This window comes from Protopterus annectens, chromosome 6.part0 (assembly GCF_019279795.1).
Source record: "Protopterus annectens isolate FY-2018-M chromosome 6.part0, PAN1.0, whole genome shotgun sequence".
In the NCBI taxonomy this organism is placed as follows: Eukaryota; Metazoa; Chordata; order Ceratodontiformes; family Protopteridae; genus Protopterus; species Protopterus annectens.
Window position 1 is genome coordinate 307,613,317 of NC_056737.1, and position 14,624 is coordinate 307,627,940.

The 14,624-nt window shown below is 44.6% G+C and overlaps 1 protein-coding gene across 1 annotated transcript in view; it reads left to right on the forward strand.

Annotated features, from left to right (window-relative positions):
• Positions 1-14,624, forward strand: part of NUSAP1 (nucleolar and spindle associated protein 1) — a 727,399-nt gene that overhangs the window by 707,100 nt on the left and 5,675 nt on the right. The window lies entirely within an intron of this gene.

Consider the following 14,624-nt stretch of genomic DNA (forward strand, 5'->3'; position numbering starts at 1 on the left):
GAACCTCTCTCCTCTGATTACTCCTCGGATGGATCTGATTTGTCAGACCATCAGGAAGGGGCCTATTCGCCTTATGAGGATTCAGATGCAGAAGACTCTATCCCTTCGGCCTCCCCTCCTGAAGAATTTTCCTTTGGGGAGACTTTGCACTCAATGAGGGAACACTTTCAATGGCAGGGTCAGGATTTTTCTGAATCTAGAAAAAGATTAAGGACATTTTTACATTTGCCCCCAGCATAGGCCCTTAGCCATACCACCTGTGTTAACTGTAATTGATGATGTGTATAATGATGTCAGTTCTGCCCCTGATTCTCTTCCCCCGGCCCCTGCCAAACCTGACAGATATTACAGGGTCCCGGATTCTCACTTCCACCTGTATAAAGCCCATGCTGCAGACCCAGAAACTATTTCTCAGGGCCCAAAAGGTTTTGCAGCTGCCACTGCCAAAAATCCCCTACCCTCTGAAAGAGAGTCAAGAGCATTAGAGAGATGGAGTAAAAAGGTTTATGCATCTGCTACTCTTTCTGCCAGGGCATTAAACTGTCAATTCCATATGATACAGTACCAATAATACGTGTTAGATCAGCTGAATAAGATGCTTTCTTCTCCTGAACCTTTAGACCGCAAATCCCTTCAGGATTTGGTACACAACTCTCAGCAGGTCAGTAATCATTTCTTAAAATGTGGCTATGATGCACTGGAGGCTTCATTTAGATCAGCTATGACTGGGGCAGTAATTTGTAGGCATGCCTGGCTAAAAGAGCAATCCTTGCCAGACCATGTCAAGGCTAAACTCCTAGATGCTCCAATGGAGAAACAAAGTTTATTTGGCTCCCCTGCACAGGAGATTCTAAAGAAAGTGGAAGAAAAAGCAAAATCTGTGCAAACCGTAAAGGATTTTCTGCAGGTTCAACCTCCGAGGTTCAGCAGAAACTGGCCTTCAAAGAATTGGTCCTTTCCAGACACCTCCAGAGCACAGAGGGGCAGGAATAGACGCCCAAGAGGCAGAGGTCAATCAAAGGGTGCCTACAGGGGTCGTCAGTGGCAGCCTGCCAACCAGAGGAGTAGTGCCACAGCTACTACAACCACTTCCACAGGACAGACACAATGACTTGACTCTGATTCCGCCTACCATGGAACAACTGGAAGCACCCTTGGGCGGAAAGCTGGCTTTATTCTCAAAAAACTGGCATTGCATTACAAAGGACACATGGACATTGCAAACAATAGTCAAAGGATACAGGTTTCACTTCCACACTTTACCAAAAAGGAGCGGAATGCCAAACCTTCCACCAAACCAGAAGCCAGAGGCTTTAAGACAAATCAACAACTTACTTCAGATGAAAGCGATAGAAAGGGTACCATCTATGGAACAAGGCCAAGGATTTTACTCCAGACTATTCCTTGTGCCAAGAAAAAGAAAACCAATGGAGGCCTATTCTTGACTTGTCCGCACTGAACACATATCTCATTGTGCCAAAATTCAAAATTCTGACCCTACAGCAACTTCTTCCCATGTTGGGCAAGGAGTCTTGGCTGGTGACTCTAGATCTCAAGGAGGCATACCTGCACGTCCCTATCCGACCAGATTGCAGAAGACACCTCGGATTTCTTGCAGGATCAGAGCATTATCAATTCTCAGCATTGCCCTTTGGCTTATCTACTGCACCCAGAGTATTCACGAAATGCCTGGCATCAGTAATTGCACATTGCAGGCTTCAGGGAATTCAAATCTACCCATACCTGGACGACTGCCTAATACAAGCGGACAACGAGACAAAATTGATAAAGGATTTGGCCCATGTCATACACCTGTTACAGGCCTTGGGATACACAGTCAACATCCAAAATTCAAGACTAGTGCCATCCCAAAGGATAACCTTTTTGGGTGCGGATCTGGACACAATAACTCAGATGGCTTTTCTCACAGAAGAAAAACAAAAACAACTTCCAGATTACTTCATGACTTTGACAAGACAAGCTCAGCTTACTGCAAGGAAAGTCCTGCAGGCCCTGGGTTACATGGCATCCTGCATAATCTTGATCCCGCATGCCAGGCTGCATATGAGGAAATTACAGTGGTACCTAAGGAATGTGTGGTCTCAGCACAGGCACAGTCTAGAAACCATGATACCAATCATTCCATGCCTTCAAAAGGAATTCCTGTGGTGGGCTCAGGCCTGCCAGTCCAACAGAGGGTTGCCTTTCAAAAAACCATAACCAAGGCAGACCATCACCACGGACGCCTCAGACATAGGATGGGGAGCACACATGGAGGACAAATGTATCCAAGGCCTATGGTCTCAAGACCAGCTAAACTTGCACATAAACCAAAAGGAGATGCTGGCAGTGAAGCATGCAATCGAGGCATTCAAATCATTCCTCCAGCAAGGACACCTGCTGATAAGGACAGACAACACCACGGTCATGTGGTACATAAACAAACAGGGAGGCACGCATTCCTACCCTCTATGCCGGATGGCAATGGATCTGTGGAACCTAGGCCTGAATCTCAATATCCAGCTGCAGGCCAAATTCGTACCAGGAAAAGAAAATTCACTAGCAGACAGCTTAAGCAGAACTACCACGGATGCTCATGAATGGATGCTGCATCCAGACACCTTCAAACTCATAACAAAGAAATGGGGAATGCCAGACATAGACCTGTTCGCCTCCCCACTCAACCACCAACTGAAGAAATTCTGCTCAAGGACATACCACCCACAAGCCTGGAGGGTGGACTCTCTCTCTTTCAGCTGGAATGCCCTAACAGTGTATGCATTTCAACCTCTCCCATTGATGTACAAAGTTCTACTGAAGATCAGGGAGGAACAGCCAAAGGTGATACTAATACCTCCGGACTGGCCAAGGCAACACTGGTATCCGCTACTGAGAAGCATGTCTCGGGCGAACTCATGCCCTCTTCTTCTAACGCAGAACAATTTCAAGACCCTGCATCCAAACTTGAAAACATTGCAGCTAACTGCCTGGAAAATTGCTTAAAACCAAACCAAACTGTCTTCTCAGAGGGTCAAGGACATTATCCTGGAGGCTCGCAGACCCTCCACAAGGAAGACATACTCGGCTAAATGGAAGAGATTCCTCATTTGGAGCACATCAAAGGGTACAGATGTCACAGTGGCAAACCTAGCACACATCCTAGAATACTTAGCAGAATTGTTCCACAATGGCCTGTCCTACTCTTCCATTAATATTCATGCTTCAGCAATTTCAGCAGAATACAATATGAATCCTCCTATCTTCTCTCACCCTCTTCTCAGACAATTTTTAAGAGGGATCAAAAATGTAAAACCTCCAAGAACACCCCCTCTGCCTGCATGGGATCTCAATTTTGTGCTGGAAAAATTGACACTACCTCCTTTTGAACCAGCAGCATCAGCAGACTTAGTTCTTATCTTGGAAAACTGCTTTCCTTCTGGCAATCACTTCAGCAAGAAGAGTATCTGAGTTACAGGCATTAATGGCAGTGCAGCCTTTCCTTATTTTTCACCAGGATAGAGTGTCTCTGAGAACCAATCCTACCTTCATGCCAAAGGTGGTATCCAGGGTATCCTTGAACCAAGCTATTCATTTGCCTACGTTCTTCCCTAACCCACAGAACAAGGGGGAAAAACTATTGCACACCTTGGATGTACACAGACAATTATGCTACTATCTGGACAGAACTAAAACCAGCAGAAAAACTGACCAACTTTTTGTAGCATATGCAACTGGGGTGCAAGGAAAAGCAATTTCCAAACAGACAATTTCAAAATGGATAGGAAATTGCATTTGCTTTTGCTACTCTTTTCATGGAAAGACAGCTCCTGAAAATATCAGGCCTCATTCCGCAAGAGCCACAGCCACCACTACAGCTTTCCTACGAGGGGTGGCTACCAAGGACATTTTAGAAGCTGCTACTTGGAGCTCCGTGCATACATTTGCCAAGCATTACAATCTACCTTTAGACTCCAGATCCCGAGCAGGCTTTGCAACTGCAGTTTTGCAGGGGATCTTAACTACACCATCCTTATCTTAGTACCTCCTCCCCCAGTTTGGCTATGGTATTCTACCCATATGTTATAACTGCAGATGCATCCTTGAAGGACATAGTACAGTTTTGTACCTACCATAAATGTAGATGTCTGATAGGTATGCATCTGCAGTCAGGATTACCCTCCCTCCTTCCCCTCTGTGGTATTCCTAGGGTGCTTACCCCTCTTTCAGCTAGCTGGGGGAATCTATTATGGTGTATTTGTTTGGTTGTATATATGTATATATTTATTGTTTGCTACTGTTTGGAACTTAAAACATTTATCCAAATTTAGCCTTCCTAGAGGGCACCTGGCATCTGGGGCAAGAAACACTGAGGAAAATGGCGTTGGCTGATGCCTTTATACCCCAGAAGCTCTGACGTCGGGGAAAGTGCGACATCAGCCGAGGCCAGACCCAGACTTTGGAATCCGGCCGACCGAAGGGCTGCCTGAGGCAGGACAACCCATATGTTATGACTGCAGATGCATACCTATCTGACATCTACATTTATGGTAGGTACAAAACTGTACTTTCTGACCCTCCAGACTACATATATTCTGTCAGAACAGAACAATATAACAGCCACATTGACCAGGCCCAGGACAGACCCTCACAAATGGAAGTTGCACCCAGTCTTCCAGGATTTGATCACTGTGTAGGGACCTCCTAGATGTAGATCTGTTTGCCTCAAGTCACAGTAGTCCAGGTCTTCTTGTACAAAGGCCTGTAAGACATAAGCCTTTTCGTTTCCATGAATGATCCTGTATGTTTTTCCTCTGATAACCAGAGTTCTTCTAAAGATTCAAAATGGCTGTCTATGAATAGTGGTAATCCCCCTTTGGCTCAGACAGTTTATTAACATAAACTTCCTCACAGAATGGACTTGCACAAGATGGGGGATGGGTTGTTTGAAATACCACAACTTTTAGTTTAATTCAGCAAGAATGTCCTTTACAAAGCACAGCAAAATGGATTCCTAATATGGGGAGATGGGTAGAGCAGGTCTCCTGCAGGGCTTCCTAAGCTGGAATATCTGCCCTTTCTTTGTAGCAGAGGATACCTTTTTTAGAACTCCTGCAATAATCCTATTTAAATGTTACTCTTATGGGAGAGCATCTACTCATTGTAAGGACAATTACTACAGACAAGAGTGTTTCTTTTGTGATGCTGCTATACTTGTGCTTAATTTACTTGTTACACAGAATTTGAGGTATTACTACTATTGATTTTCATAAAAGCCACAGTGGTGCAGTGGTAGCGTTGTTGCCTCACAGCAAGAGGATGTCCTTCAAGGATGCATCTGCAGTCCTTACAAATGGGTCAGGCAGCCCTTCGGTCGGCCGGATTCCAAAGTCTGGGTCTGGCCTCGGCTGATGTCGCACTTCACCCGACGTCATAGCTGCAGTTATTCGGGTATAAAGGTATCAGCCGACGCCATCTTCCTCAGTCTTTCTTGCGCGTGGCCAAGCAGAAGCTGTTCGCAAGTGCCGGTCTGTCAGAACCAGAGATTACTACTACCGAAGACTTCTAAAAAGCTAAGTACCCCGTTGGGGACTCTTTCTTGCCTCGGCCGATGTCAGAAAAAGTGAATAACTGTTTAACTTGTGGGAAACAAATACCTCATAAAGATTTCCACTCTTACTGCTTACCTTGTTTAGGCCCAGACCACGACGTAGCAGCTTGTCTAGTCTGTGCTGCTTTCAACCGGCGGACGCTTAGACGTCGGTCGGAATTTGCTGAGGAGTTTTTCGGCTCCGCTTTTGCTTACATTATGCCGTCGGATACTCCGACTACGCAAATATCTAAGAAACGCAAGGAAAAGGACCGACACTCGCGGTCCGCAGTTTCGGCCGAAACCGCGGTTAAGCCAACCGCGAGTGTCTCTGTTTCGGCTGAAACAGAGTCCACGGTTCTTCCTTCGGCCGAAAGCTTACCTCCTACCGAAAGCTTACCTCCTACCGAGGCCTCATCCAGAATGGCTGAATCTGCCACTGAAATCACACCCGCTCTTGCAGGTTCACAGGATTTATCTGATACTATCCCTTTGGATATTTCTACCCCCTGCACGTGGAGCTGCTAGGCCACCTGCATCCATGTCGATTAAGGCCTTTGCCAGGGCTAAAGCAGCAAAATCTACCACAACTGTGCCTGCTAAGACCCCCTCTCACAGGCCTAGCTCTAGTTCACAAATGCTTAGTCTAGCAGAGGATCTCATTTCTTTGATCCGGGGATCCCAACCACACCCAGACAGGGCCTCTCACCCACCTCCAGAGAAGAGGCCTAGAGTAGAGCCCCCTGAGTCAGTTTCTTCAGATGACTCCTCTGATGAATCAGATAATTCAAACCCTCCAGAGGGCCCTTTTTCTCCTTATGAGGACTCTGATGCAGAAGAGTCCATTCCTTCTGCCTCTCCGCCTGAGGAATTTTCTTTTGGGGAAACCTTGCATGCTATGAGGGAACAATTTTAATGGCAGGGCCAGGATTTTTCAGACTCTAGGAAAAGGCTTAGAACCTTTTTGCATTTGCCACAGCGTAGGCCTATAGCCATTCCTCCAGTACTTACTGTTGTGGATGATGCATTTAATGATGCTTTTACTGCTCCTGATTCTCTTCCTCCGGCCCCTGCTAAGCCCGATAGGTACTACAGGGTTCCGGACACACATTATCATTTGTATAAGGCTCCCTTTGCAGATCCCGAAACTATCTCCCAGGGACCCAAGGCTGTAGCAGCTACCTCTGCCAAAAACCCCCTCCCTTCTGAAAGGGAATCTAGGGCCTTAGAGAGATGGGGTAAAAAAGTTTACACTTCTGCTACTCTTTCAGCTAGGGCCTTGAACTGTCAATTCCACATGATTCAGTATCAGGAATTTATGTTAGACCAGTTAACTAAAAAACTGTCCTCGGATGAACCATTAGACAAAAATCTGTTCAGGAAATGGTACATAACATTCAGCAGGTCAGTAATCATTCCTTAAAATGCGGCTATGATGCACTGGAGGCTTCCTTTAGATCAGCCATGACTGGTACAGTGATCAGAAGACATGCATGGTTAAAAGAGCAGCCCTTACCAGACCATGTTAAATCAAAGCTCCTAGATGCTCCCATGGATAAGCTCAATTTGTTTGGCTCCCCTGCACAGCAGGTGCTGAAGAAGGTGGAAGAGAAAGCAAAATCTGTCCAGACAGTCAAGGATTTCTTGCAGGTCCAGCCTCCAAGGTTTAGCAGAAACTGGCCTTCCAAGAATTGGTCCTTTCCAGACACCTCCAGAGCTCAGAGAGGCAGGAATAGGCTCAAGAGGCAGGGGTCAATCCAGAGGTGCCTACAGGGGACGCCAGTGGCAGGCTAACAACCAGCGAGGTACAGCCACAGATCCAGCCACCACCACTTCCACAGGACAATCACAGTGACTTGGCTCTGGCACCGCCTACCAGGGAACAACTAGAAGCACCCTTAGGCGGGAAGCTAGCCTTGTTTTCAGTAAACTGGCATTACATCACAGGAGACAAATGGATTTTACAGACAATAGACCAAGGTTACAGGTTTCACTTCCATACTCTACCAAGGAAGAGAGGAATGCCAAACCTACCTCCAAATCAGAAGACAGAAGCTCTAGAACAAATAACTCACTTACTAAGGATGAGAGCTGTAGAAAGGGTACCATCTATGGAACAAGGGCAAGGATTTTACTCCAGACTCTTCCTGGTACCAAGAAAAGAAAACCAATGGAGACCTATTCTCGACCTGTCCGCTTTAAACACATACCTCATTGTTCCAAAATTAAAAATGCAGATCCTACAGCAACTTCTTCCCATGCTGGGCAAGGAGTCTTGGCTGGTAACTCTAGATCTCAAGGAGGCATACCTGCACGTCCCCATACGACCAAATTGCAGAAGATACCTCAGATTTCTTGCAGGATCAGAGCATTATCAATTCTCAGCATTGCCCTTTGGCTTATCTACTGCGCCCAGAGTATTCACGAAATGCCTGGCATCAGTAATTGCTCATTGCAGGCTTCAGGGAATTCAAATTTACCCTTACCTGGACGACTGCCTGTTACAAGCAGACAACAAAAACAAATTAACAAAAGACTTGAAAAGGGTCATTCATCTACTGCAAGCCCTGGGATACACAGTCAATATAAAAAAGTCTAGGCTGATACCATCCCAAAGGATAACCTTCTTGGGTGCAGAGCTGGACACATCAAGACAAATGGCATTCCTAACAGTAGAAAAACAGGAGCAACTCCCTCTCTACTTCATGACATTAACAAAGCAGAACCAGCTAACAGCAAGAAAAGTCCTGCAAGCCTTGGGTTTCATGGCATCCTGCATAATATTGATTCCACATGCCAGACTACATATGAGAAAGTTACAGTGGTACCTAAGGAATTTATGGTCTCAGCACAAGCACAGCCTAGAAACCCAATTTCCAATAATTCCATGCCTGAAGCAAGAATTCCAATGGTGGGCTCAGGCCTGTCAATCAAACAAAGGACTGCCCTTCCACAGCACTCAACCAAGCCAGACCATCACAACGGACGCCTCAGACCTCGGTTGGGGGGCACACATGCTGGGCAAGTGCATACAAGGCTTATGGACTCAAGACCAGCTGCACCTACACATAAATCAAAAGGAAATGCTGGCAGTAAAACTGGCAATTCAGACATTCAGACCATTTCTTCGACAGGGTCAACTGTTGATAAGGACGGACAACACTACAGTTATGTGGTACATCAACAAACAGGGAGGCACACATTCATACCCTCTATGTCGGATGGCAATGGACCTCTGGAATGTGGCCCTGAGCTTCAACATACAGTTACAAGCAATTTTTGTGCCAGGAAAAGAAAATATACTAGCAGACATCCTAAGCAGAACTACCACGGATGCCCACGAATGGATGCTGCATCCGGACATCTTCAAAACCATTACAGGGAAATGGGGACTACCAGAAATAGACTTATTTGCATCCCCACACAATCACCAACTGAAAAAATTCTGCACGAGGACATACCACCCACTTGCTTGGAAAGTGGACTCCCTATCTTTCAGTTGGAAAAACCTGACAGCATATGCATTCCCACCTCTTCCTTTGATGCACAAGGTGCTATTGAAGATCAAAGAAGACCGTCCAAGGATCATCCTGATAGCTCCAGACTGGCCAAGGCAACATTGGTACCCATTACTGAGGAGCATGTCTCGGGAACAAATATGGCCTCTGCCCCTAGTTCCCTTACTGTTAACACAGAACAACTTCAAAACCCTGCATCCAAACCTGAAAACACTGCAGCTGGCTGCCTGGAACATTGCATAAGACCAAATAACCCAGATTTATCTCAAAGGGTTAAAGACATTATCTTGGAGGCTCGCAGACCCTCAACAAGAAAAAAATATTCAGCAAAATGGAAAAGATATCTCATTTGGAGTACTGCAAAAGGAGAAAATGTGTCACTGGCAAACATAGCTAACATCCTGGAATACTTGGCAGAGCTCTTCCACAATGGCCTGTCCTATTCTTCCATTAAGATTCATGCATCAGCTATTTCAGCAGAATACAACTTGGATCCTCCAGTCTTCTCACATCCTCTGCTCAGGCAGTTTCTGAGAGGAATTAAAAATGTAAAACCACCTAGGAAGCCACCATTGCCAGCATGGGACTTGAACTTTGTGCTAGAAAAGTTGACTCTCCCTCCTTTCGAGCCAGCAGCAACAGCAGAATTACAGTACTTATCATGGAAAACTGCTTTCCTGCTTGCAATCACTTCAGCAAGAAGGGTTTCTGAACTACAGGCATTAATGGCAGTACAGCCCTTCCTGATCTTCCATCAAGATAGTGTCCATGAGAACTAATCCTACTTTTATGCCAAAGGTGGTCTCCAGGGTATCTTTAAACCAAGCTATCCACCTGCCTACATTCTTCCCCAACCCACAGAACAGGGGAGAAAGACTGTTGCATACCTTGGATGTACATAGACAATTACGTTACTACCTGGACAGGACCAAGAGCAATAGAAAAACTGACCAGCTACTGGTAGCATATGCAACAGGAATGGAAGGAAAAGCAATTTCAAAACAGACAATCTCTAAGTGGATAGGAAATTGCATTAGATTTTGTTACTCTTACCATGGGAAGAAAACTCCAGAAAACATCAGACCTCACTCTACAAGGGCTACAGCCACTACCACAGCTTTTTTACGAGGAGTGGCTACAAAAGACATTTTAGAGGCTGCTACTTGGAGCTCCGTGCATACATTTGCCAAGCATTATAATTTACCCTTATACTCCAGATCCCGAGCAGGTTTTGCCACTGCTGTTTTGCAAGGGATCTTAACTACACCATAATCTTATTACTCCTCCTCCCCCAGTTTGGCTATGGTATTCTACCCATTTGTAAGGACTGCAGATGCATCCTTGAATGACATAGTACAGTTCTGTACCTACCATAAATGTAGATGTCCAATAGGCATGCATCTGCAGTCAGGATTACCCTCCCTCCTTCCCCTCTGAGGTACTCCTAGGGTATTTACCCATCTTCTAGCTAGCTGGGGGAATCTATTATGGTGTATTTGTTTGTATATATGTATATACATGTTTATTTTTATTTGCTCTCTCTTATTTGGAAACTTTTGCAATTATCCAAATTTAGCCTTCCTAGAGGGCACCTGGCATCTGGGGCAAGAAACACTGAGGAAGATGGCGTCGGCTGATACCTTTATACCCGAATAACTGCAGCTATGACGTCGGGTGAAGTGCGACATCAGCCGAGGCCAGACTCAGACTTTGAAATCCGGCCGACCGAAGGGCTGCCTGACGACAGGACAACCCATTTGTAAGGACTGCAGATGCATGCCTATCGGACATCTACATTTATGGTAGGTACAAAACTGTACTTTCTTCAGTTCGATTCTCGGCTAGAGCGCCTTCTGTGTGGAGTCTGCATGTCCTCCCCGTGGTCAAGCATGCTTTCACTGAAGGTTGGGCGTAGAGCTGGCACCTCTGCACCCGTAAAAAATCTACTGCCAATCATTAGCAGACCGGAGTTCTGCTGTGGCGACCCCTAACTGGGAAAAGCCCAAAGAAGAACAAACTACTATTGATTTTCACAATGAATCAGAGTGATAGTTTGGTGCTTATTTATATTCACTCCCAGCTTCCCCTTCTGAGGCTGCATAGGTAAACAGAATTGTTTATTGGCTGTTTTGGGCTAATTCCTAGCACTTTTCAAGTCCCCTGCTTTAAAATCCGCTTTAGCACTGATTTGTGCATCGAGCAATGTCGTGCAGCACTGTTTAAGCAGTTTTAAACAATTCCCGGCTCCACAAAGTCAGCTTTTCAATTTTTCCCTTAGAACTAGTCAAACTCTCCAGCACTTGCTCAAATTTCTCAGTAAGCACGAACAAATTTTAGCACTACACCCCCTGATACTATCCAGAAGTGCAAGGTTCCCTATTCGTCCATTCCAGTCAATCAATAAACCAGTTCCTTAAACTATCCAGGCATGTCCAAAGCGCAGTTTCAGGTATACTCTCCAGTCCAGTTGGTGAATCTGGGAATCTTGAGGCAATGTTACAATTGTCTTATGTACACAGACATCCCTCTCCATCTTCCAACAAACTCAAATATTTGTGAGAGATGCAACTATACAGCCAAACTGGAGACCGATCACTCTCAAGCCAAGACTGGCGCACACAATCAGGAGGAGAAGGAAGCCACTCACACCACAAAACCAGTCTCACATAGACCAAATGCACCAGCAAACAAGACACACAAACTCACAAAAACATACTCGGAGGCTCTAAATAAAAATCTGCCAAAGTAGCAGAGACCTCCAAAGCAGACGCCCAAGCAACTGCCACCCCACAACAACTTACACGCATCACATACTTCACGAAGTCAGTGTGCCACAGTCGCAGCCCCAAAGGCTAAATAACGCACCTAATACACTGGTAATTGGAGAGAGTATAGTCAGGCACACTGAAGTCCCACTCACCAGACTGAACAAGGAGAAGGTCACTGTAAGCTGCCCGTCAGGAGCCAGGATCCGCCACATAACACAGGCACTCAGGTCACACCATAGCAGGTACTAATATGACTCTGTCATTGTCCATGTTGGTGTGAATGACCTGAGACGTACCTCCCTGGACTACATAAAGAGATGTAGAGGAGCTCTCTGATCATGTAGCCCAGGCTGGTATGACCCTGAGTAGCATATTGCCCTCACCAAGAATGATACCGCAGTATAAAGACAAAATGATCAATTTTAACAATTGGCTAAGCTATTGGTGTCATTCTAAGGGGATCCAGTGTCTGTCAGCCTGGGATGACATGCTAGATAAGCCACGTTGCTTCGCCAGGGACGGCTTGCACCTGTCACCTTTGGACTTTCGAATACTGGCTAAGGCTCTTGCCATCCCCATAGTGCCTTTTTTAGGCAAAGCCCAAAAGACAAACCCACCTCCATAGACAATACCAGAAACAAAAAAAACTAAGGGTAATGCTACTCAACGCCAGAAGTCTAAACCTCAAGATGCATGCGCTCGAGGCACTCCTCAGTATGGGGAAAATCGATATCTGTGCAGGAATAGAAACCTGGTTCAATGCTCCAGAGAGCACCCCAGCGCTACCAGGATTCAACTCATACCATTCTTTTTGGCCCCAGAACTCGGACCGGACTACTAAAGGCGGGGGAGTATCCATTTTCCTCAGATACCCACACCTCCAGGTTAGTGGCATTGCACGAGGCAGCAGAAACCATCCACGTGCAACTAACAGTAGGCAAAACTGCTTTTCAGTTCATAGCCTGCTACAGATCACCCACCTTGTCTCGGGAACCCTACACGGCATTCCTGAGAATACTAGAGAATATGAAGGTCTCACCCAACACAATGATATTGGGGGCTTTCAACTACCCAAACATTGACTGGGAAAACTACTCAAGTCCCAACTCTTTTGCCCAACGGTTCCTGGAGTTTATCAACTCAAATGCTATGGAACAACTGGTCACCACTCCCACAATAGAGGACAACATATTGGACTTGGTCTTCACCAACATGGGGGCTCAATGTTCCACACCAGAGGTAAATCCCTCATTGGTAAAATCAGACCATAAACCTGTCACAATGGACATCCGCATCCCGACCCCACCCCCAGCAAAGGAAACCACTGTGAAAAATTTTTCAAAAGCAAACTTCACACTTCTCAAGACCGAGATGGAAAGTTTTAAAGCCCCCGAGCTAATGAAAAATGGTACCCAAACCACAGAATCCTTTACAAATGCATTCTATGAGCACCTACAGGAATGCATGGATCGTGCCATCCCAAGTAAAACAAAGGCTCACTCCTCCAAGAACAGGAGGCCAGTCTGGTGGACCCCGGCCATAAACAAGCTATACAACAGGAGGAGGAAGCTATTACATGACAAGGCAAAATCCCATAAAGGGAAAGCATCCTTGATCAGTACCAGTAAGGAACTTCGATCCCTCATAAAATCATCAAAAGCCAGCTTCGAAAGAAAGATCGCCAAAGACTCTAAAGATAATCAACAAGGCATTCTTTAGCTACGTCAAAAATCTGGGTGGCAGCTCTCTGGTATACTCTGAGCTGGTGCATAATGGCACAAAATACACTGAACCCACAGACATTGCCAACATCCTGGCGGACAGGTTCAGTGCAAACTTCATCCCCCCCTTCACCCCCAAAAGGTCCTGTGTCTATCTTTTTTCCTGCACTACCTTTTTTCATCCAGTGAATAAATATAGAAGCAAATATATATGCAGACTGTAGAACTACTGACATTGCATATTTGACAAAAACTGAAATATACTAAGCATACTATATAGGTAAAACGAATAGGATGCTAAAAGAACTTATTCTAGAACATATGAGAGACATTGCGACAGGTAAAGAAACTAATGCTCTAGCCAAACGTATTCAAAAAGAAGGGAAAGATCATAATTTTAAATTCTTTGTGCTTGAGGTAGTTAAGAAAGGCCTTAGAGGAGGTGGTATAAAAATAAAACTGAAGAACTAGAACAGAAGTGGATTTTAAAATTAAATGCAGATAAACATCCAGGAATAAATGATGCAGTATCACTTAAAGCACAACGTTTGAAGCACTAAATGTTTATTTATGATTTTAATATGACATTTAATTATATCCATGCCTTATTATATAATATGTTGCCTTTGCTTTATGTCTATATTTATAATGAATTCAATTATATTAAATGAAATTAAGAATTTTGTCTGCCAAATGGTTGTGATCTAGCTTAGTTAGGCCTATATTATAATAATATGCACACACATTATATATATATATATCTATATATATATATATATATATATATATATATATATATATATATATATATATATATATATATATATATATACTGAGCTGTTTTTTATAAGTAATTTGTTTAGATATAAGCTGATACAAAAGAATGGCAAAGTAAGAAGTTTTGGATTTTTAAAGTTTTTATTGAAAGGGAACCACTCCCATGTTTTAATTAGGTAATTGTGATTAATTAATTGCAATGTGTTAATGACTGAAGGTTTAAAATGCTTGGTTAGATAAGATGACATTGTAA